The sequence below is a fragment of the Tyto alba genome, unplaced genomic scaffold (genome assembly GCF_018691265.1).
Source record: "Tyto alba isolate M040663 unplaced genomic scaffold, T.alba_DEE_v4.0 Super-Scaffold_20, whole genome shotgun sequence".
NCBI classification, from domain to species: Eukaryota; Metazoa; Chordata; class Aves; order Strigiformes; family Tytonidae; genus Tyto; species Tyto alba.
In genome coordinates, this window is record NW_024881283.1 from 6,472,338 (window position 1) to 6,494,299 (window position 21,962).

Sequence of the window (21,962 nt, forward strand, 5' to 3'; positions counted from 1 at the left end):
GCCACAAAAACAGCTCAAACTCACATGTAGGCCAATTGAACTTGCAATCCGCTAAAACACACATGCACTCTCTCTGACTTCTGGGGACTCTGCCTCCCAGCTGGCAGCTCAGGTCCTGCAATCTAGCTGACATACTACCTGCCCCAGATGTCCCCAGATAGTAACAGTGACTAAATTTAAAATGCAATGCCTCAGTCATCACCACAGACAACTACAGATTTTCACTTTCTCACACGTCCTCCTCCCATTCAATACCCTGTTACAGGAAGGAAATAACCCCTTTAAAAAGGAAGCGATAGCCCTGAGAGCAGGCAATAAAACGCTGAAATGGAAGCCAATCTTCTGCCTTGCTCACTGCTGCAGGACCTACACCCAACAAGGTAATCCCTCAAGTCTGCAGGTATTTAGGCTAGACCTGGATTCTCAGCAGGAACAGGCCTGCACTAGGCAAAGGGAGCACCTGGCCACCAGAGATGGCCGATTATTCAGACAGATACTCACTGCTGCCTTTGCCAAGACACCAAATCAGCACAAGAGGCTGCTCCTGTAGTGCTCTGCGACTCACACCAACTACAACAAGCACCAGGGACCGAAATCTCCTTCCCTTCTCCCCTACTTGTTGCCTCTATGTGCTGTTGGGCCATCTGCAGTACGCTTCCATTTGAAACGCTGGGGCTGGATTCCCGGCGTGGTTAATCATTTCCCCAGCAGACCTGAAGCAGAGCTGCCACACGGCAGCTCCCAGGCCCTGCATCCCGGCCGAGCCCTCACCCACCCACGGGCCCTGGGTGCCAACCTCCCTCTCAGCACCTCAAGCACAGGGGGAACAATTTGTGAGCGCGGTGCTGCGCAGCTCACCTTGCCCCAGCACCAGCTCTTCCAGCCCCCTCAAGTGTGCTGGGAGCTCTATCCACAAGACCCATCCTATCAGCACCACTCAGAAACTGTTTCTGTTAACTGCTGGCTTTCAACTCAAATTTCTTTGAAGAGAAATTAATACGCTTTTTTAGAAAAAAAAAAAATAAAGTTCACTGATCCAAAACCAGAGACTCATCACTCTTATGAATCACACAACATTATTATTTCTCCTGCCCGTCAAAACAGAAATGTCTCACCTTGCAAAACAACTGCTGCGGTTGCCCAGGCTCAGAAAAATCTATCCCATCTGTTAAAAAGCCGAGTGCACTGAATGAAACTATTTGACAAGCACTCAGCTAAAAGACAGCAAACATTTCACCCCACAATGGCTACTTCAAACACAGTCCAACAGCAATTGCAATGCAGCTCAGTATCAGCCTTTCTATACAACTTTCCAGCAAGTAATTCTTTTTGAAGACAGAGCCTGTGGGGACACTGAATTTAAGACTCAAGCCTGCAACTGCAAGGAAGCTCCACAAACGCAGGTTTAGAAGATCTCATGTCCCAACTGCTACAGTCAGAGAGCAAGGAGCAAACAGTTCTGCCTTCAGTGCTGTAACAGAAAAGGCCGGTAATCCAGGACCTCCACTTCAACTGCAAAGTCTCTGCGTAACAGGGGAAGCTTTTCTATCTCCCACTGTGGCGTGGGAGAGACACTTCGATAATACAGGAGAGACAGGCGTGGAAGAGACACTACAATAACACAGGAGCTCATCACCATGGAGGGTGAGACACGAACATCACTGCTGGAGCCGAGCCCCATGCTGACAGGCACCACCCAGCTCCTCACGCACCACATTCCCAACTGCTTTACTGGCCGTTTTTGAACAGCAGTTCAACCCAAATCATGATTCATCTTGGAGACACAGGCAAAAGTCAGTCCGCTGCTGGTGAACCCAGCACACAGTAAGTTAAACACGATGATTTTTAACCAGCATCTCCCTGACAGACTGTTGGCAATCGACCCATTCTCCTTCTGTTTAAGGCAGATACAAATCCATTCCCAACAGATTCCTATTTCAACTGCCCTCGTTGTCAGTGGCAAGTCACATGCCGTATCAGAACCAGAATTTTGGACAAGAAAGCTTTATTTGCTTTTAAAGCGTTCATACTTAGCAGGGGTACAATGATGAACAGGGCGGACAATCGATGCAGGCAAACAACGACACAAGCTGTCATGTTTTCCCAAGAGCAACCACTAAGACCAACTTCAGTCGAGGCTTTGTTGAAGCCCCACTCATTACCAGCATGGTCAGCCATCCCAGAAGCGCTGCCCATTGAGGACCCATTCAGCTAATGCACCTCTCCGGGGTCTCTGTTGTGCTCCAAGTTCAAGGATGCACCGTATTTTTATAGGACACAAGAGCAAGATGACATGTGGCTTTAAATACACAGAGAAACACAATCCACCACATTATCTTGATTATGCAAATCAAAACCCTTGCTACTGGCATCAAGAATGAAGGCTCAAATAGCTTTCTGCAGCAAAGTCACCTTGGAAATACCTAAGAATTTGAGCTTTCAGTAAGACAGGACTAAAGTGTAGTTGTAAAGGTAGTCCCAATAACTTACCAGTCAACAGATAATGTCAAACCCTGAGGGAACAATTTGTAGACAGCACAGGAGAACTGCCAGTATATGATCAGGTAGTTCTACTATCTTAACTGATAATCAGAGGTAGTAAACTAAACGTCTCCAACCAACATAAGGAATCCTACTCTTTGCATTTAGTTAGCAATGCAGCCTCACAGCATGGTACAAGCAAACCTAAAGAAACACTCACGTCAATTATTTAAAAAGCTGGAGTTGTTTCAGTACTCATTACATGCACCACAAACGCAGAATATCCTTCAACATTAGTCCCCTATAAAAATGACTCTGATCAGCAGAACGCATTAACGAATCGGCCATAATATTCACAAAAAACCTGCAGTGAACTGAAAGTGAACTCCACCCTCTCGTTAAAGATTTAACTGCTATAGAAACTATGATTAAATATACAGGGCCATGAATCAGCCACCCAAAATGAAGGTACACCTCAGCTATCATGGAAGTGCCCAGCACTAGCAGGCAGGCTGACACAGTCACCAACACCAGCCCCCCCAGCATCCCAAAGCTGCAGCATCGTGCAGACGAGCAGCTTTGAGACACTTCACAGTTCCCATGAACATTTAATCCTTCATACCTTTGGGGTTGTTTGGTTCAGGGGCTTGCTTTTTTTTCAGCAGTGCTCAAAGCTGCACGCACTCATTACAGGAACAGAGCAAACAGTTTCCAAATCCATTCTGACACAACTGGATAAAGCACCTAAAACCAAACCCCAGATGCCGCTGGACCAGCTGTGTCTCCCTGCACAGCATTTCCAACCAAGCCCGCAGAAAAGCTGGTGGAAGATGGCAGGGCTTACCAGCAGTTCCCCAGTCTAGAGTCTGAACAAAGTGGATTTAAAAGAGGTTTAATTTTCCCAGAGACTAATGCTCTCAAATCAGAATAAATCCTGCAAAAGAAGAGATTATCCATAAATTTACCAGTCAGAAATGTTAATATATCCCATGTTGCTGCTAGTACTGCTGCTCTTTCCATGCAAGAGCATCACCTATACAATTTCATACTAAAGGAGAAACAGATTTCTGCTAGTTTCTCCCCCCACCTCCCTTTTCACCCTGAAATGTAGCACAGCAGCTTTATAAACACCACTTTCCAAGACCAGCAGTAATTTACTAAAGAATCAAGGCAAACTTGTTTCTATTACTCTCCTAAAGCTCTGAAAAATCCTTCCCTGCAAAGGAACTTCACAGAGAAAACAAGATCCATAGGCAGAAAAGCCCAGTGTGAAACCTGGAAAAACATTGAAATAAAACAAATGCAGAGCTAAAACTTCAAATTACATGTTCACAAAATGCAGAACATGGTGCAAATTAAGAAGCAACTACTTGAACACTGCTGATTCAACCAGAGCACAGCAGCAATACCCATCTGCATTGCTGGACGTACCCAACACATACCTGCTACTCAGACAAATGCTTCTTCCTGTTATTCATACTCTGTTTACTAAAGGCCCCATCTACACACTGTACAACACGTAGTATGATAGGACCCAGACCAGTATAACCTGGCTGCTAATTATGGCCCTTAAGGCTGAGATGCATTAATACATCCCTCTAGCTATGAACACGAGTGTGACTACGCCCTCACTAAGCACAAGTAATCTTAGGGAGGATAGACAGGAGGATGGAACAGGTACAGGAAAAAGTGACTTGCCTGACATCAAACAGCACAGCAGCACCACAGCTGGGAGCTAAATGAGGCCTTCTGTCCAGCCAAGCATCCTTAATTTCCCTGTGCACAGCCTAGTTGATAGGTAGGCAGAACCCAGTCATTAGAATACAGATTGAAGGCTTCGTTTTGAAGCTAAAAGCAGATGAGAAATAGTACTGATTAACGTACTCACTGGTGTCAAATTGAGTCGGGAGATCCAGCAGCCTCGTGGCACTCATTCTACTTTCCAAGCCTGATGTGTTCACACACGTTTCTGCACACCCAAAGCTGGTGACCGGACTGTACGCACTGCAACGTGTTCCAGACATCTCAGAAAGCCTGCTTAATAAATTAATCTTGAAAATGCCCCAATTTCTTTCCACTAGATGCATTCTGTCTAAGTCCACCAACACCCCCCAGAGAAGCTGGATACTCTCTTAATGCTCCCAGACAACAGCCTCGCTGGGTCAGGTTCAGAAGGAGCCAGCCTGAACTCAGGTATCAGCAACAGCAACTGAGCAGCTTGTGCATGAGCAAAGTTTTCCAGCCCAGGAACTTCCCTCCCTGCAAAACCTATTTATCTTCATATTCAGGAAAAAAATCTAGTATTTATAAGACAACTGAAACCAAACACTAACAACAGCAAAAAACACTTCTTGTAATGTTAGGTGTCAGATTGAGCTGGCAGGTATGAATTTTCCTCAAGTTTCCCTGCTCTGACAGTGCTGGCCCTCTATTAACTGTCTTCACTTTGTTCTGAACAGGTAAAAGAAAAGCCAGATGGCCTAAAGCCATAGCTAATTTCAAAACTGCTGTAAAATAGCACAAGCCAAGAGAGGCTGACAGCACTCACTTGACAATTCCACCCAAAGGCTGATATTACTCTCAAAAGGCACAGCTGAGCCAAGAGAAATCGTGTTTAAACATGCCTGCAATCTCAGTTTTTTCTGTTGATAATTGTGGGACTATGTTAAAAATTGATTTAAAAGTACAAGATCAAAAATTCTATGACCTTGTTCACCTTTGGCCCTGATCCACAGCCAGGAGGAACAGGATACAGATCAAGTTAGGAACAGGATATAAGCACTAATTTAACTCGCAGCACAAGGTAAATGAAGCTTCAGTGACCCTACAGGGAACATGCCACTTCTCACCTGCTACTAATCAAAAAATGTAAGAAGTGAAAGAAACTTTGCTTCTAATTATTTGTTCTCTCTTTTGGCATCACACAAACACCCTTTACAGGGGAACAAACCCAAATGGACTTAACAGCCCTTTTCCCACTTCTCCTATTTCCCACCTAGCAGTAAATTACACCTGGTTTGCAACAGACAGTCTAAATACCACCAACACTAAAAGACCAACCTTGCTAGCACAAATCAGACAGCCTATCACTTATTTCAGTAATAATTATCCTCCTCCTCCTACGTCCCAGCTGACAAAGATAACATAGGCAACACAAGGTCACTCCATACATCAGTAACTGAAATTCTGTGGGTCCATCCAGATTTCCATTGTCAACATTGCAGCAGAGCAGCTTTAAAAAAATGCATTCCCACAGAACCTGAAGCAGCCTGTTCTGCCACCAAAAACCAGTCCAAACACTCTCGATCCTGCTTCTATCCCTGTGTAAGTCTGCTGACATCTCTTCTGCACTAGGATATGAAGGCTGGCTGTACCTGCAAACCTGCTTCCTGCCGATCCTGGCAGTACCCCAAACCTGCAAAAACTTCTAGACAGCTCTGGAGATGACAGTAATCAATAACATACCACCACCAGCACTTCTATGCATCTGCAGGGGAGCTCTTGCCAAGGCAGAAATAATATTGACAGAAATCACACTTCCAGCAGGCACTGCTAGAACAGTCGATTACCACAGACCTATACCAGCAAATTTAGTCGGTGACATAAACACTACTGCTTTGACTTTAAGTAGGAGAATTAGACAAGTGAACACAACCTTCAAAGGCATGTGAGTCCAGCAAATGCCAAAGTTCTCTTAAAATTGGCTTTGATGGTTACATGCTTTGTTCAAAGCTCAAATTCTCTGAAGGCGACGACCTCCGGCTTTTCCCCCCGTGTATAAAGACCTCTGGAAATTTCACCTCCATGAGCAGAGTCGCTGCAACCCCACTGAGACATGGCTTGTGACCCTAACCTACCCGAAGGCCACATCCTGCAAGAAGCTCTTTCTTTCCTAAGACACCCTCTGCACCATGGTGTTTAGAACAGCAAGAGCCCTGAGCACACCCTGATGCTAAACACTGTGCAGACACCAAACAAGACAGTGTCTCTCAGACTTTGGTCCAAGTTTACACACCAAGGCTTCCCAGTAGGACTCGGGCCAAATTCTTCTTGCTTGCACCCTTAAAAGCTAACTGTCTTTTGGGGGGAATAAGCACAGATTCACCTCTCCTGCAGACAAGTGTAAAGCAATGAAGGAAGCCCAAAGGGGGCTGCCTCCAGTTTAAAATCAATGGTGGGGATTAATGTTGGTTGATTTTAGACAATTATATCCATGGCAACACATCTCTAAGGGGTTCACTCTTGTGGATTAGTTAACTAAAGGAAGACCTGGCTGTCAGTACCTGACTTGTCTGCAAAGGGGTTCATACTCGTAGCAGAAGCTTTCTGGAGCCGACAAAGTGAAAAGGTTCAAAACCTCTAGTTTAAGTGTCATTAGACTTTACTGAAGTCCAACGATCTATACCAAATCTGTTTCAAAAGTCATGCAGCTGCTGGAGACTAGGAGCTTAGCGCAGGAGCTAGAGAAGTGCCAGACTTGCACAAACTGACCTCATCAGTATGCACCTTATTTTGCCCCATGACATTCAGCAGGCATGGTTAATTAGTTCGTGATAATGCATCGCCCATCATGACTTCTGAACTTAGCTGTGCAGCTGGTAGGTAAGCAATTCTTAACTGTGTTTTGTAGTCAGCATGCCAAACGCACAAGCACAAAAGAATAAAGTTAACAATCTGTTTACCTGTTCCCCCCTCCTCTGATTGCGGCAGCTAGCCAACGGCTTGGGGTGGGGGAACAAGGGGGGAAATATCTATTTCCAGGATTCAGCAAAGAGAAATAATTTGGACTGCTCTCAATTTTCCTATCTTTGCCACCGGTGCTTCATATTATTTCACACAATTCTTTCAGTTATGAGATGAAGCTTGTTCCTTTGACAAACAGCACTAAAAGCCATTCTCTGGAGATAATTAGTCCTCCCTCCCCCATCTCTTCCCCAGTGCAACGTGGAAAGAGCATACAGTCATCAGTAAACAAAGAAATTCAAACAGTGTGACAACCAGGCTGTAGCTGAGGCCAAAAGCTGCCTCTCACCCCCGTATCTCAGCACAGCTGATAATCAAAACCAAGTCGACACCACAAGCAATAGAATGAGCAACACGAGAACAGTATCTATAGATAAAGGGCTTCGTCATTTAGAAAGGAAGAAAACGGCAATTCCCCGTTTGCAAGGAGCATAAGTACCAGCGCACTATTAGTCATTGCTAAAGGTTTTGCATGGTCACCATCCAACCCAAAAGATTTTACCCCAGTCATTCGAAACCAGCAGATAAGAGCCAGAACCATGAAATCTGCAGTTTTATTACCTATGATCCCAAGCCTGTCACTCAGCCATCAGCAAATCACACCAACCTCCACACCTCAGTTCCTTATGAGATACAGAAAGTCCTCCGGGGCAGAGAAAAAATAAGGGTACCATTTGGAAAACACTTTGAGACTCTCAGCTGAAGATTCAAAAAATTCTGCATGCCGACTCCTCACCTGGAATCTGCCCTTGGATTTGGGGGCACAGTTTGGAAGGAGTTAAAAACCCCCAGCCAGAGTCAGCCAAGGGTACAGCGGCTGGCTGCTGCGCTCACCGCCTGACTAATGCGTGACCCCACTGCGCAGAGAAAAACTGGAAATAGTTATCACCGCAGCATTGACAAGTCAGCAAGAGCTACTAATTAAATGATAAAAATAGATCTCTGAAAGGGCTTTTTTCCCCTCGACACAAAGCCGAGGCCTAACACTGCTGCAGTCGCGCATCCATTAGTTTTCCACAGTCTCCAAACCCACCAGCAAAAAAAAAAAAAAAAAAAAGCATTCTCACACTCACAAAAAAAAAACCACTTGGCATTTGTATGCAGAGAAGTCCCAACTAAACAAAATTAGGGAACCAATTCCACATGACACAGGGCATCTCTTCAGTACACACGCTCCACTCCCACCTTTAATGGAAGCGGGAACAAGGTGACATCTTTGCCCCCAACAGCCATATCAGCTTCCTTGTACACTCCCTGTAGCCCAAAGTTCTGGTTTTGTCTGAAAAATTAACATGTTTTGAGGTGACCCAGATGACCCCAAGGATATTTGCAGTTTGCTTTGGGCACAGCATCACTTAGACCAGTGACAGAAAACTAGTATCAGTGCAGCTTCCACCATTGCGTGGGTTTTGCTTTAAGCCTCCCCCACCAGACACAGGTTTTGTACAGCTCGTAACTGAATATTCATCACCGACTAATAGACCTGCAGGAACCGCAGTGTCAGCGATTTTTAATACATATAATGCCCCAACACATGCCAAACACAATGAAATTTGATCAAAATAGAGCCATTTGTTTAAATACAAGCGATTTGGCTCTCAAAACTGTCATCAAATTAAACTGGAAATCAAATTAACCAGTGCTTGAATGAAGTAGAAGGCTGTATAATCACAGATTACTGATCCAGCAGCATGAAAACAAGGATGCAATCACATTCCCCTTGTTTGTGGCAGCCTCTCCATGCTGCCCCGTACTCCCAACAGGACGCTCCCCCCCCACACCATCTTCCAGGGCTTGAGGATGCTCTGTGCCTCAGATACAGCTCATCCAGCCATTTCTTACTAGTCCAGAAAGGAAACGTTCCTTACAAAAACACCCTTTGAGTTATTATCCAGTAACAAAGCCAGCCCTGTGAAGTACAAGCTGACACACTTGAAACCACAGTAATTTAGGACAGACCAGCACAGTCATTTCCAGCACTGTTGGGAAGAACAAGTTTAAACCTACTCTGAGTGGGAACTGGGGTTTGTTACCACCACCTAAGGTATTAACTTCAGCCATGTGCCAACCAGGTTCCCTCAGTGGCCTCATTTTGGCTGTATTTCCCCCTTTTTTGCACTCTCATTTGAAAAGAATTTAAACTATGTGAAGTTACAATTCTAGGTCTTGTCTACTCTGAAAGGTAATCTGGATTAATTTAAACGGTTTGAAGAGCAACAGGCATCTATACTGAAATCATAGCAGGCAGACGAATTTAATTACACTCCCATGCAACTCCTACAACACTAGCACATCAAGCTAATTCAGCTGAACCAATCCTTTACCCACCAAGAACAGACCACAGAAAACTTCATCATTCCCCTTCCTTTGCGATTCTGCCCAGGACTCACTGATGTTCATATTTTTCAAAGGCAAACTTCAAGTTTAAAACTCCCTGTTATACAATTCAAGGTTTCTTTACACATTAGAGGAGCAATCACAAGCACTCCCACTTCTCTTTCCAGGCTTGTGGAAGCCACATTTAAACCTCGTAACGTTTGAGGAGCTTTTTAATTGATTTCTGCGTCGATTAAGCACCTTCTCATATCACTCACTTTTCTTTCCAGCACCTTCAGCCCCAGAGAAGAGCACGAAGCCCTCACCCACCTTCACCTGGACAAACACAACCCAAAGCAAAGAGGTAAATAATTCATCTGCGCGCAAACAGAAAGAAAGAACAATTAAACGAGAAAGCACAGCGGGGGGGACGTTTCAAATTTCAGTCAACATTAAGATAACAAATCAAACAAAGAAATACCAAAGGGGCTGCCTCGGGGAGAAACTACAGAAAGGTGAAAGCGCTCCCTCGGAAAGCAACAGGACCGGCAACAAAGATGAAAAACCAGGTTTTACTTTTAGTCACAGCCCAAGCGCTTCAGAGGACAGCGGTGCCCGCAGCCCGAGGCTCCGGCCGGCGCGCCGCCGCTGCTTTGGGTGTTTAAAGCGGGTTTTTAGGGCCAGTGTGACCGGCGAGCCGGCGCCCGGCCCCGTTTCCCCGCCGAGCAGCCCGGGAGGCCCGGCCCCCCCGCCATCCCCCTCACAGGCCCCCCCTGACACACCGCCCCCCAGCCCGGAGCGCGGCCGGCGGAGAGAAGGGCAGGGCCGGGGCCGGGCACCCCGGGGCCGGGCACCCCGGGGCCGGGCACCCCGCGGCCGGGCACCCCGGGGCCGGGCACCCCGGGGCCGGGCTCTCCCGGGCCGGGCACCCCGCGGCCGGGCTCTCCCGGGCCGCCCGCCCTCACCTGCAGCCCGCGGCCGCCCGCTCCCTCCGCCGCTCCCGGGCCGGCCCCCGCCGGAAGCCTCGGGGGGGGAAGGGGCGCGCCCGGCATGCCGGGAGTTGTAGTCCGCCCGTCGGGAGGCCACGCCTCCCTCCCGTCTGGCCACGCCCCCCCGGTGGTAGGACACGCCCCCTCGTCGCGGAACGAGGCCGTGGGAAGGGGGGGGGGGTGGAGGGGGTTGGGGGTGAGAGGGGCCGTGGGAATTTGGGGGGAGGGGTGATGGGGTGCTGGAGGGGGTTGGGGTGAGGCTTTGGGGTCGTGGGGTGACAGGGGTCATGGGGATTTGGGGTGGGGGGTGATGGGGGGGATTGGGGTGAGGGTTTGGGGGTGAGAAGGGCTGTGGGAATTTGGGGTGGGGGGTGATGGGGTGCTGGAGGTGTCAAGGTGAGGCTTTGGGGTTGCAGGGTGACAGGGGTCATGGGGATTTGGGGTGGGGGGTGCTGGGGGGGTTGGGGTGAGGGTTTGGGGGTGAGAAGGGCCGTGGGAATTTGGGGTGAGGGGTGCTAGGGTGCTGGGGGGGGTTGAGGTGAGGGTTTGGGGTCGCAGGGTGACGGGGTCATGGAGATTTGGGGTGGGGGTGAGGCTTTGGGGGTGAGGGATGAAGGGGGCCATGGAGGTTTGGGGTGCTGGGATGATGGGGTGCTGGGGGGTGTGGGGTGAGGCTTTGGGGTCAGGGGATGATGGGGTGCCCTGGGTGGACATTTGGGGACAAGGAGGATTTGGGTTTAGGGGGATTAAGGGTCAGTAACCAGGTGCTGTGGGACTTGGGGGATCTGGGGGCCAAGGCGGTGCTGGGGTGCTGCAGGGTGAGGATTCAGAATAGGGAGATTTGGGGTCAGCAGGGTACAGGGGTGCTGTGAAGCAGTGAGGGGTCCAGCGGCAATTTGGTTTCAAGTAGGGAGCTGGGGTGCTGTGGGGTGGGGATTTGGGGTCACCTAGGGCGTTGAGGTGTTGCAAGGTGGGGGTGTTGGGCCAGTTACTGCAGCACTGCAGTTGGAGGGATTTGGGGTGGCACGATGATTTGGGGTCAATCAGGTAGCTGAGTGCTGTGGGGTGGGGATTGGGGATGAGGTGGGATTTGGGGTACTGCTGGGTGGGGACTTGTCATCAATTAGGGCCACGCATGGAGGGATTCGGGGCTGGGGGAATCTGGGGCCAGTGTGTCAATGGGGTGCTGTGGGGTGGGTTATTGGCGGGGGCAGTGGGGAGAGTGGGGGGTGAGGTGTGGGGTGAGCTGGGGATGACAGGCAAGAGAAAACCCTACAAATGGCATCTCCCACCTAGGCTGGGCGTTTGGGCAGGCCCCCTCCCCGCACCCCGACCCCGGCAGGGCTATAACCAAAGGGACGTGACACTGTTGACACTGTCACCAACCTCCACATGAGGCTCTCTAATTACTGGGGTGAAGATTTTACTCTCTAATTGTCCAAATTAGCTTGTATGGGAGGAGCCCCTGGGGAAACAGGGTGACGCATCCTCGTCCCCAAATGGGCTCTCAGGGCACAGCTGGGGTGCAGGGAGGAGGGGGCAGAGCATCCACGAGGCATCGAACTCCACTGCCCCTTCCTTTTCCCGCTGGGAAATTCCCCTAAATCACAGGATGAGGGGTTTTATGGGGCCACCAGCTGGCCCAGGGACAGAAAATCAAGATTAAAATGCTCGTGGGGCATGCACAGGGCTTCAGATCTGACCTGCTGGAGGGAGGGAGTATTTAACGTCCTTGAGCAAAACAGAAGAACATATATATATGTATTTTATTTTCATTTCCATTCTCTCCAATGAAAGATCAAACATCAACAAACCCCCACTTTCCTCAGATTAATTTTTATATTAAAGCTTTCAATCACTGTAATACATCAAATTACAGAAACAAACACTTGTTATACCAAAAAAAAAAAAAAAAAAAAAAAGCAAAACCCCAAACCCTTGTCCCTCGCCAACAGCTTAACACCAATTTTCCAACACTCGGCTGTGCTGCGGTGTGAGCAGGACCCCGGGGCTGGGGGAACCCGGCCATGAGCTCATTTGCCACCATCCGATTCCCGGCAGGCGGTTGTTTGTCTGGCCGTGTCGTTTGTCTGGCTGTGCCGTTCCCCCCCCCAGCGCAGCATCCCCCCACACCAGCACCCCCCCTGCATCCCCGAGCCCTCCCAGGCCAACCCCCAGCCCTAAATCCTCTCCGGGGAGCCCCACTGGGGCTGATCTCACTCAGTTTCCCCTCGTTAATGGATCCCGATGTCCATCCAGAGGCTAAGCTCATGTGACAGATCCCCGTAAATCAAAACCATCACCTTCAAATAATAAAACACAGGTTGTTTTTATTTGCTGCTGTGTTTTCTGAGCTTGAAGCAGGGGCACATCAAAGCCCGTTTGTTCCCGCTGGCATTAAGATCCCTCCCGGGGTGGGCACCCCTCGCCCCATGGGTCTGCGGCAGCACCCAGCCACCGTCCCCACCTCCCAGCACCACGATGCAAACCCTAAATCATTGCAAAACTGCCTGAAATCTCCCATCCTCGCACCATCTCTGCCCGCACCAAATTCGCCTTCCCGCTCCCCGGTGGGAGGGATGGTGTTTGCCTGCAGAAGCCTGAGATGATGTTCCCTGGGTCACCAGGGAGGTGGATTTAGCCGTTAGCACCCCGGTGAGAGACATCCCCCCCCCACGTCCCCCTCAAACCCCCGGCAGTCCTGGGAGGCTGCCGGCACGACAGCACCCACAGGTGACACGGCGCTGGCAGGGCTGCGGGCAGGAGGCAGCTCCCTGCCCCCTCGAGCACGCTGAGGAGCCCGGCCAGGGTGGGAGCGGGGGTCTTACAGGGCAGGATTTTTGGAGGGATTCCTGGTCTCCTATGACATCCCCCCACCTTCCCCAGACCCCCTCTCCCCCACCTCCGGGCTCCTCTGTGCCACATTTCCATCCCAGGCTCATTAATTGGTGGCCTCCAGCTCTCTGGCAAATAAATCCTGGGATGTTCAAGGCTCTGGGAGGGATTTGTGCAGGGGAAGCTGCAGCAGGGCTGTCTCCCGAGCTGGGAAACCACAGCCTTTACTCTCCGAGTGACTTTTCAAGTCTTACCAGTGCTCCCAGCAGCTGCGGGATGCGGACAAGGAGACATCGGGGCTGCACCCTCCTGCCCCCTGATTGGGGTGAGCTCTCCCCGCTGAGTGAGTCAAAGAGCATCGCGGTGCTGCCGGCAGAGCCAGCGGAGCTGGGCGGGGGGTGTGCCGGCATCCCGCAGCGCCAGGATACTGGGAGAAAGCAGGTGGTGGTGGGAGCCATGACCACAATCCCTCCCGCAGCTCTCGGCACAGCTCAGCAGCTTCTCCCCATTGCTGCAGCACCCGGGGCGGGGGGGGGGGGGTGTGTCACCACACCGCCCCAGCCCCCCCCCACCCCTCCATGACACACACATCACCTTCCTCCAAGACAAACCCCAGACTTTCGGTGCCATGGCTTTGGCTAAGCCCCTCTGGAAACACTCTAAGCGACACAGAGCTTGCTTTTCCCTTCTTCAGCGGGAATATATGTATTTAATTCCCTTCTTCTGCAGCTGGCTCTGGGAAATGTGACTCATCCTTCAGTCATGGTTGGGGTTCCCATTTCAGCCACAGAGAAAGAAGCCACCAGAGTGGCTGGAAATGGTTGTTGTGTGTCTGTGCCAGCCCGGCTTCGTGACACGGGGTGAGGGTGCTCACAACCACCCTGGTCACCCCAGGGGAGCAAAACCCAAGGGCAGCCTTGACTGGGATGGTCCTGGGAGTAAGGATCAAGCCATGAAACACCCTTATTAAACACGTGCGAAGACAAAGCAGCTCATGGTGGAGTCCTGCTGATTCCAGCCCAGCCAGGACCGAGGTGAGATGCTCACCAGCTCGTCCTCTGTCCCAGCAGGAACGGCCAGGGACATCCACCAGTTCCCCTGTGCCTGTCCTTCCTCTGACAGCTCCTGCTCCAGCGCCTCTAAACCCCGGAGAAATTATTTTGGGGAGCTAGCAAGGCAAAGCCAGCTCTTACAAGCAGCTTCCTCTAATGTCTCAGCCAGCAATAAGGATTTTTATTAGCCAGAGAAGCCGTTGCTGGGCGATGCACCCTTCCCAGCACTGGCATGAGCAGCGTCCCATGCACACGTGGATGGCAACGATGCCAAATGGGTGTCACACAGGGAAAACCTTTGTGTCTCTGTCCCTGTGTGACTTGTGAGTGAAGCCACCCACCGCTGGAAAGGTGCCCAGGGCGGAGGGCGGGAGGCGGGGGGGGCGATGAGCCCACCCTGGGGTGCTCTGCTTGGAGCCACTGACTCGTCCCCCCCCCTTCCTCACTCATGTCAGAGGCTGGCTGGCATTAACAGCTCAAAACCATCCATATTTTATGAGTCGTGCCCGTGCCCGGAGCCCATCCGGTGGGTGATTAAACAGCAGAGACATTATCCTGTGAGGGGGTCAGGGGAATGCGGCACAACCCCCCACAACACCTCCTGGATGCCAAGCAGCATCTTTGTAGGAGCAAAATCCGAGCTGAAGGGCTGTATCCTGGATCTGGCAAGGCACAGACTGCTGTGACAGCCCACCTCCAGCCCCCAGGAACTGCTAAAAACCCCGGCTCTGGCTGTCAAACCCTCCTCCCCAAACCCCGCGGCGCTTCACGGGACCTCTGCAAGGTGTCAGGAAAATAATGAGAGGAAAAGGCTTTGCTCCTGTAACACGCTGTGTGCTGCAGAGCTTGCTCGAAGGCAACTGGCCCCTGCAGGGAACAGAGAAGCCAGAGCCCAGCACCTTTGCTTTCCAGCCCTCCCTCTCCTCCCAGGCGTTTTTAGATGAGAGCATCATTCCATGCATTCAGCTTTCAGCCCTTGGAGGCCACGCGGAGCTCCCCAACCCCTGTGCCCAGTGGGAAGGGAGGAAGATGGGACACGTCCCTCCACGGCCAGCCAGGCAGGCTGCGGGCAGAGCCTGGGCTCTGCCGGGTGCGTAGCACCGCTGGCAGGGGCAGGATCGGGTCCCTGTCACCATCCTGGCTCTGCTCCCTGCTTTGTGCAGTGGCTGCAGCATGGGCAGCGCAGGGAGAGTGCTGGGGACGGGGTCTGAGGCTCAAACTGCCCCGAGGGTGGGCAGCCAGCACTGGCAGATCTCCCCGGAGGGACAAGGATGGTCCAAATCCCGCGTGGGAGAGGGAAGAATGCAAGTTGTGTTTTCTGTTTCCTGGGGTGGGTCCTTGTCCCCTTCCAGCAAGAAACTGGGATGAGGGTGGCCTTTCCCAGCGGAGCTGGCAGCAACATTGGCAGGGTTGGCAGTGGGGCTGGCAGCAGGGACATGGGGACAGTTTGCAGGGGCATTGGTGGCAGGGACATGGGTGGGTTGACAGCAGGGCCGGCAGCGGGGCTGTGGGGAAGGTTTGCAGCAGGGAAGGTTTGCAGTGGGGCAGGTCTGCAATGGGGATGTGGGGAAGGTTTTTAGCCGGGAGGTTTTCAGAAGGGCTGCAGGGCAGGTTTGAAGTGGGGAGGCTTGAAGTGTGGAAGGTTTGAGATGGGGCTGGTTTGCAGCTGGAAGGTTTGCAGCAGGGCAGGTTTGCAGCAGGACTGGTTTGCAGCAGGGATGCAGGGCAGGTTTGCAGCAGGGCAGGTTTGCAGCAGGAATGCAGGGCAGGTTTGCAGCAGGGATGCAGGGCAGATTTGCAGCAGGGCAGGTTTGCAGCAGGCATGCAGGGTAGGTTTGCAGCAGGGATGCAGGGCTGATTTGCAGCAGGGATGCAGGGCAGGTTTGCAGCAGGGCAGGTTTGCAGCAGGGATGCAGGGCAGGTTTGCAGCAGGGATGCAGGACAGGTTTGCAGCAGGGCAGGTTTGCAGCAGGGATGCAGGGCAGGTTTGCAGCAGGGCTGGTTTGCAGCAGGGATGCAGGGCAGGTTTGCAGCAGGGCTGGTTTGCAGCAGGGCAGGTTTGCAGCAGGGATGCAGGGCTGGTTTGCAGCAGGGATGCAGGGCAGGTTTGCAGCAGGGATGCAGGGCAGGTTTGCAGCAGGGCTGGTTTGCAGCAGGAATGCAGGGCAGGTTTGCAGCAGGGCTGGTTTGCAGCAGGGATGCAGGGCAGGTTTGCAGCAGGGCTGGTTTGCAGCAGGGCAGGTTTGCAGCAGGGATGCAGGGCTGGTTTGCAGCAGGGATGCAGGGCAGGTTTGCAGCAGGGATGCAGGGCTGGTTTGCAGCAGGGATGCAGGGCAGGTTTGCAGCAGGGATGCAGGGCTGGTTTGCAGCAGGGCAGGTTTGCAGCAGGGATGCAGGGCAGGGATGCAGGGCAGGTTTGCAGCAGGGATGCAGGGCTGGTTTGCAGCAGGGATGCAGGGCAGGTTTGCAGCAGGGATGCAGGGCAGGTTTGCAGCAGGGATGCAGGGCAGGGATGCAGGGCAGGTTTGCAGCAGGGATGCAGGGCTGGTTTTCAGCAGGGCAGGTTTGCAGCAGGGATGCAGGGCAGGTTTGCAGCAGGGACGCAGGGCTGGTTTGCAGCAGGGATGCAGGGCAGGGATGCAGGGCAGGTTTGCAGCAGGGATGCAGGGCAGGGATGCAGCAGGGCTGGTTTGCAGCGGGGCTGGTTCGCAGCGGGGCTGGTTCGTTCGCAGCGCTGCTGCCGGCTCCCAGTGAGCGGCGCTGCCGACCCAGGCAAGCGGGAGCGGCGGCAACAGCGAGCCCCGATCCCCCCAGTCCCGGTTCCCCCAGCCCCGACCCCCCCAGTCCCGGTTCCCCCAGCCCCGACCCCCCCAGTCCCGGTTCCCCTTAGCCCCGGCTCCCCCTGCTCCCGGCCCCCCCGACCCCCGTTCCGGCTCCCCCCGCCGGGGCTGGGAACCGCCGCTCAGCCGGGGCTCGTCTGGGCTGAAAATCTGATGCCAGGCAAAGCAATGGAGGGCTGAAGGCTGAGCAGCAGCGGTGCCTGGGTCGCTGATTTGTCCCCCTCTGTGATGGGCACATCTTTGCACCCATCGTGGTGCTTCGTCCCCAGGAGGGCGCCCAGCTGGGGGTGCAGGATGGCACCCCAGAGCCCGGGCGAGGGAGGTGACAGCAGCTCGGGGCCACATCATGAATTACTGCTTTTCAAGGACTAAAACCTTCCAGCAGCCAGCTGGGATTTACAGCCCACGGTGCCCAGAGCCTGCAGTTCCCCTGGGATAAACCCAGTTTGTCCCCAGCGAGGACAGCAAGCTGGCTTCCCGGCGACAGCCAAATTGTCACTCTTAAATCCAAAGAAAACAGCTTATTACCTGCTGCAAAGGAGCAGAGGGCTGGGTGCTTTTCCACCCCCCACCCTGCTGAGCTTTCCCTCTGTGCCTGCAAGGATCAAGCTGATTTTGGAGGGGCTTGTGGAGGGACTGGGGCTCCCAGCCACTGGTGGGATGGCTCCTGATGCTCCAGAACCCCAAAAGTGCCCATCTCAGTGCAGAGCTGGGCGCTGGCAGGGTGCAAAGCTGCACGTCTGGATAAAACTTGGCTGCAAAAGCAGGTGCTTGGCATCCTGAAACTGCAACGCCACGTGTGCACCCGGATGACGGTGTCTGTCCCACAGCGGTGACCCGGTGGCACGGCCGGTGGGGGTGGGCACGGTGGGGGTTACGCGAGGAAACGGGGCTGGCGCCGGGCACAGAGGGTGCCAGGGGGTATTTTGGGCTCCGTGGGCAGGACACATTCTGTTCCCATGAGCTAAGGCAGCGACCTGGGGCTGGTCTCTTCCCTCCCACCCACCACCCCTCAAAACCCTCACTGGGGTCCCTGAGTGCCGGGGCTCCACTGCTGGAAAGGGACAGGGAGGGATTGGGAGCAGTGGGGCTGTGGGGCCTGGGGTGACCACGGCTGTGGCTTTGCCGAGGCAGCTGCTCACGGCTGGGAAATGTGTGATCCCACGGGAGACACTGGGGATGGTGGACATGGGCGCTGGGCAGAGACCTGCACCCACCACCGCGCACTTGGGCTGAACCTCCACCGCCACCTCACCCTTGAAGAGCTGCTTTCTTTCCAGCCTGAATTTACCCATTTCCAACCCTTGCAGCGGGTCCAGACGTCGGCTCACAGCCGCAGGGCAACGAGCTGCCAACGCTCAGGGCATGGATATTCCTCCTCATCCCCATCCTGGCCAACTTCCAGGGTAGGGACGTCCCCGGCAGCTCAAATCCCTCCACAGCTCGGCCGGGCACCGGGCTCGGCGAGGGACGACCCTCGGCACGGCACGATGCTGCTGTACCCTCCCCACATCACGGGCTGGCGAGGGCAGCTCAGCCCCAGGAATACTCATTTTGCAAAGCACTTTGGACTCCGTCATTCTTAAAGTGCTCATTCAGCACAGCCCACGATTATTATTATTATTTTCCCATCGCATTGCTGCATGTTAAGCACCGCTAACATGATATGTTTTTAAATTGAGGGCAATTGTAGTGCAAAAAAATTGCAGACACTGGAATCATAACTATCAGCTACAGGTAGGGAGATTATTAACACTCCTTCTGCCATGCAAGACAGACAGTGAAAGCTGCCAATAAATCATATATATGCATACAAATTGCAGGCTTTGGTTAAACACAGAGTGAGGAATTTATTGGTTTATAATTGTGACCACCTGAAAAAAAAGAAGGGAGTTAAATTGGTACAATGACCCAGGTTAAATGGCACCCACTCACCCCTGAGTTATCTGATGCTGTAGCAGAAATATGGGGAGAAAAATAAAGCAAGGGACCAGTCCTTCCTGGGTGTCCTTGCTGCTGGCAGCCACCTGTTGGGAGAAGCACAGGAAACGCTGGGTGCCCATGGTAAATCCTCTGTGGATTTAAAATAAACCTCAGGCAACCGGGCAGGAAAATTTGAAGCCCAACCCAGGACTTGGTGCTGAGGCCAAGCTTTGCAAGACTGTAGCAGGGGGGAAAAAAGGGATTAAAAAGAACACTTGCAAGAGCCTTCCTGCTTTGCAGCTCCCTGGCTCCAGGCACCAGCTCCCTCCCGGGCTGCACCCTGGGGAGGGGGGAGCTGCTGGGTGCTGGGCGGCCCGTGGGCTCCACGAGCACCCTTGGCTCTCTGCTTTAACGTGAGGCCGTAACACCCACCCACACGCAGCCAAAATAGGGTCTCGCTGGAGGAGAGGGGCAGAGGAGCTGCAAAGATGGGGCGGACGAGGGGCAGGGAGCAGCCATCCCACCCAGACCGGGTCACTGCACGTGTTCTTGCAAACACAGCAGGGGACAGGCAGAAACAATAGAAAGTAACGCAAAAAGATACTGTCCCTGCCTTGCTATGGGGTGGGCAGTGCCATGGGCATTTTTGATATATATAGATATATAATATTTTTATATATTATATTTTTATATAATATTGTGCTGCTTATGTTATTTATATTATTTTATAATTTTAATATATATTAGATATTTTTATACATATATAAAAATTAAAAAATGCGCGTGCATATATATATTTTGAAGCACTGGAGGAGATGACCTGAGCTCGTGCCTTCTGCTCCCCAAGCCAAACCACCACCTTGCAGGTGAGCAATGTGCCCAGCTCCAGCCGGCTGCTTGGAGCCCTGTCTGGGACAAACCCTCACGTCGTCGCCATCCCTGACAGGTTTGCAATTGCTGAGGCATCACCCGGGCGCTGGGGTTTAACCAGGAGCCCGGCCTGAGCTTGCAGGGCTGGAGGTTGGGTGCTGGGGTGGAATTGCTGCTCCCTGGGTACCCCTGGACCCGGCTGGACTCAAGTCTCATCCCAGTTCTTTGATAATGCTGGGAAAAGCGAGACGGGGTGGGGACGCAGCGCGGCGACCTCACAGGATGCTGGTGCTGATTTTGTCAGACGTGCTGGGGTGAAACTTCAGCAAAGAAGGTTAGGCTTTGGGGTGGTTTTTTGTTTGTTGGTTTGGTTTTTTCCCCAAAGATTCAGCACCTCCCCATGTCTTTGTGATCAGAAACAGTGCCTTTACTGGGAGGATTTCTTCCACTTGAACAAAATATTTTGGATGCCTCAAAGAGAGCCGGAAGGCAGCAGGAAAAAAAACTCCTTTTCGGACAGAATCTCGCTTCTGACTTGACCCTTTTCTAATGATTGTCATTGAGCTGTCTCTAAAAGATGACATTTTCTCACTTCTTTTGAAAAAACAACACACAAACAAAATTTTTTCCCCTCTGCAGCTGAACCGCCAGTGCTATCCCACTGGGACCTCCAGCCATGCCAGGTCCCTGAGACCCTACAGGCAGACGCACCCCCCCCCCCCCCCATATAGAAAAGCCACCAGCATTAAAAAGCTCAAAGCTCCCTCCCTAAAACTATGCTAGACTCGAAAAATAAGGTCATTGGTTGCTATTCCTGAGACATTTGGGGAATAAACCCCCTGGGGCAGGGGGTTGTCATCCTGTCAGGGGCTGGGGGCTGCCTGAGGGACCCTGGGGGTCCCCAAGCACCCATAGACCTCTTCACGGTGGTGTCCCCTCGCTGGCTGGGCATTACGGGGTGACACCCTGGAAGTACAGCACGTGGGGGGGGGACAGAGGGGTGGGGGGGGGGGCTCTGCATTTTTCTCCGCAGCCCAAAGGCACCGTCGGTGGCTCAGCCGCCTCGGCCAGGGCTGGGAAAACACACTGGGAAATATTTGGAGGTTGTGGCTCAGCGCGGGAAAACTGCTCACCCCCGGCTGAGGGCTTGCGGGTACAGGCAGGGCCCCCCCACCCCCGGGGGTTCTCCGGTGTCTCGTATGCATTAAGCTAACCCTTCCGTGCGGTTTGCAGCTCTCCTCTGCGAGGCGTTTGCTAAACCCTCCTGCCGTCACCGGCTGTGCGAAGGGGACCCGGATGGGGACTCCAGCCCAGGGACTTTGGCACAACCAGCAAAGCCAAAAGAGACCCACCCTCCTGCCTCAGTTTCCCCAGAGCCCTTAAGCTGCCCCAAGAGCACTTTTTCCCCGTGCGGGGTGCAAATAGAGGCTCTGCCCTATAAACCCCCAGCAAACCCTTACTGTGCCGGTGGTGCTCGAGCCCCAGCCAGCCTCGCTGCCCCCAGCCCCACATCCCTGCTCCGAGGGGCAGCACAGAGGGTCCTCCCCAGGGCTGGAGGGTCCGGACAGCCCCAGAGCCAGGATCAGGCTCCTTGCTCTGCTCGGGCACAGGGATGCACCTCGCTCTGCAGGGACAGGGGCCGGGCCCTCCTCAGGGATCTTATCGGCAGCTGCCAGGGGCTGCTGCCTGCACCCTGATAAGTGCTGGGCTCCACATCACAGGGCTGGTGTGCCCCCCCCCGGTGCTGCTTCACCCCCCCCCCCCCCCCAGCTCCACTGCAGCCCACTCCGCTCCATCCCAGCAGCAGGACATCCCACAGGACACCCACACTGGGAGGAGTGTCAGTGCTCCAAATCCTGGCTTTCCAGGAGGGCACTACCCCCAGGAGAGGTTGGGAAGGGGCTGCTGCAAGG

General features: G+C 53.0%; 1 protein-coding gene and 1 long non-coding RNA gene across 4 annotated transcripts in view; both read right to left on the reverse strand.

Annotated features, from left to right (window-relative positions):
- PHACTR4 (phosphatase and actin regulator 4) overlaps window positions 1–10,569 on the reverse strand; it is a 68,446-nt gene extending 57,877 nt beyond the window's left edge. Inside the window, exon 1 of one of the 3 annotated variants that reach the window (XM_042793803.1) lies at window positions 10,506–10,569. The gene's annotated coding sequence lies outside the window, so the exon portion shown is untranslated. Of the gene's footprint in view, window positions 1–10,021; window positions 10,058–10,505 lie in introns of those variants that run through there. The other 2 variants (XM_042793804.1, XM_032998137.2) reach the window with 2 other exon arrangements.
- Window positions 10,570–19,086: 8,517 nt separating this feature from the next.
- Window positions 19,087–21,655, reverse strand: LOC116962913. The gene is made up of 2 exons (XR_004407875.2): window positions 21,510–21,655; window positions 19,087–19,283 (listed from the first exon to the last, which is right to left on the reverse strand). It is a non-coding gene; the product is annotated as an uncharacterized LOC116962913 (long non-coding RNA).
- Window positions 21,656–21,962: the final 307 nt, after the last annotated feature.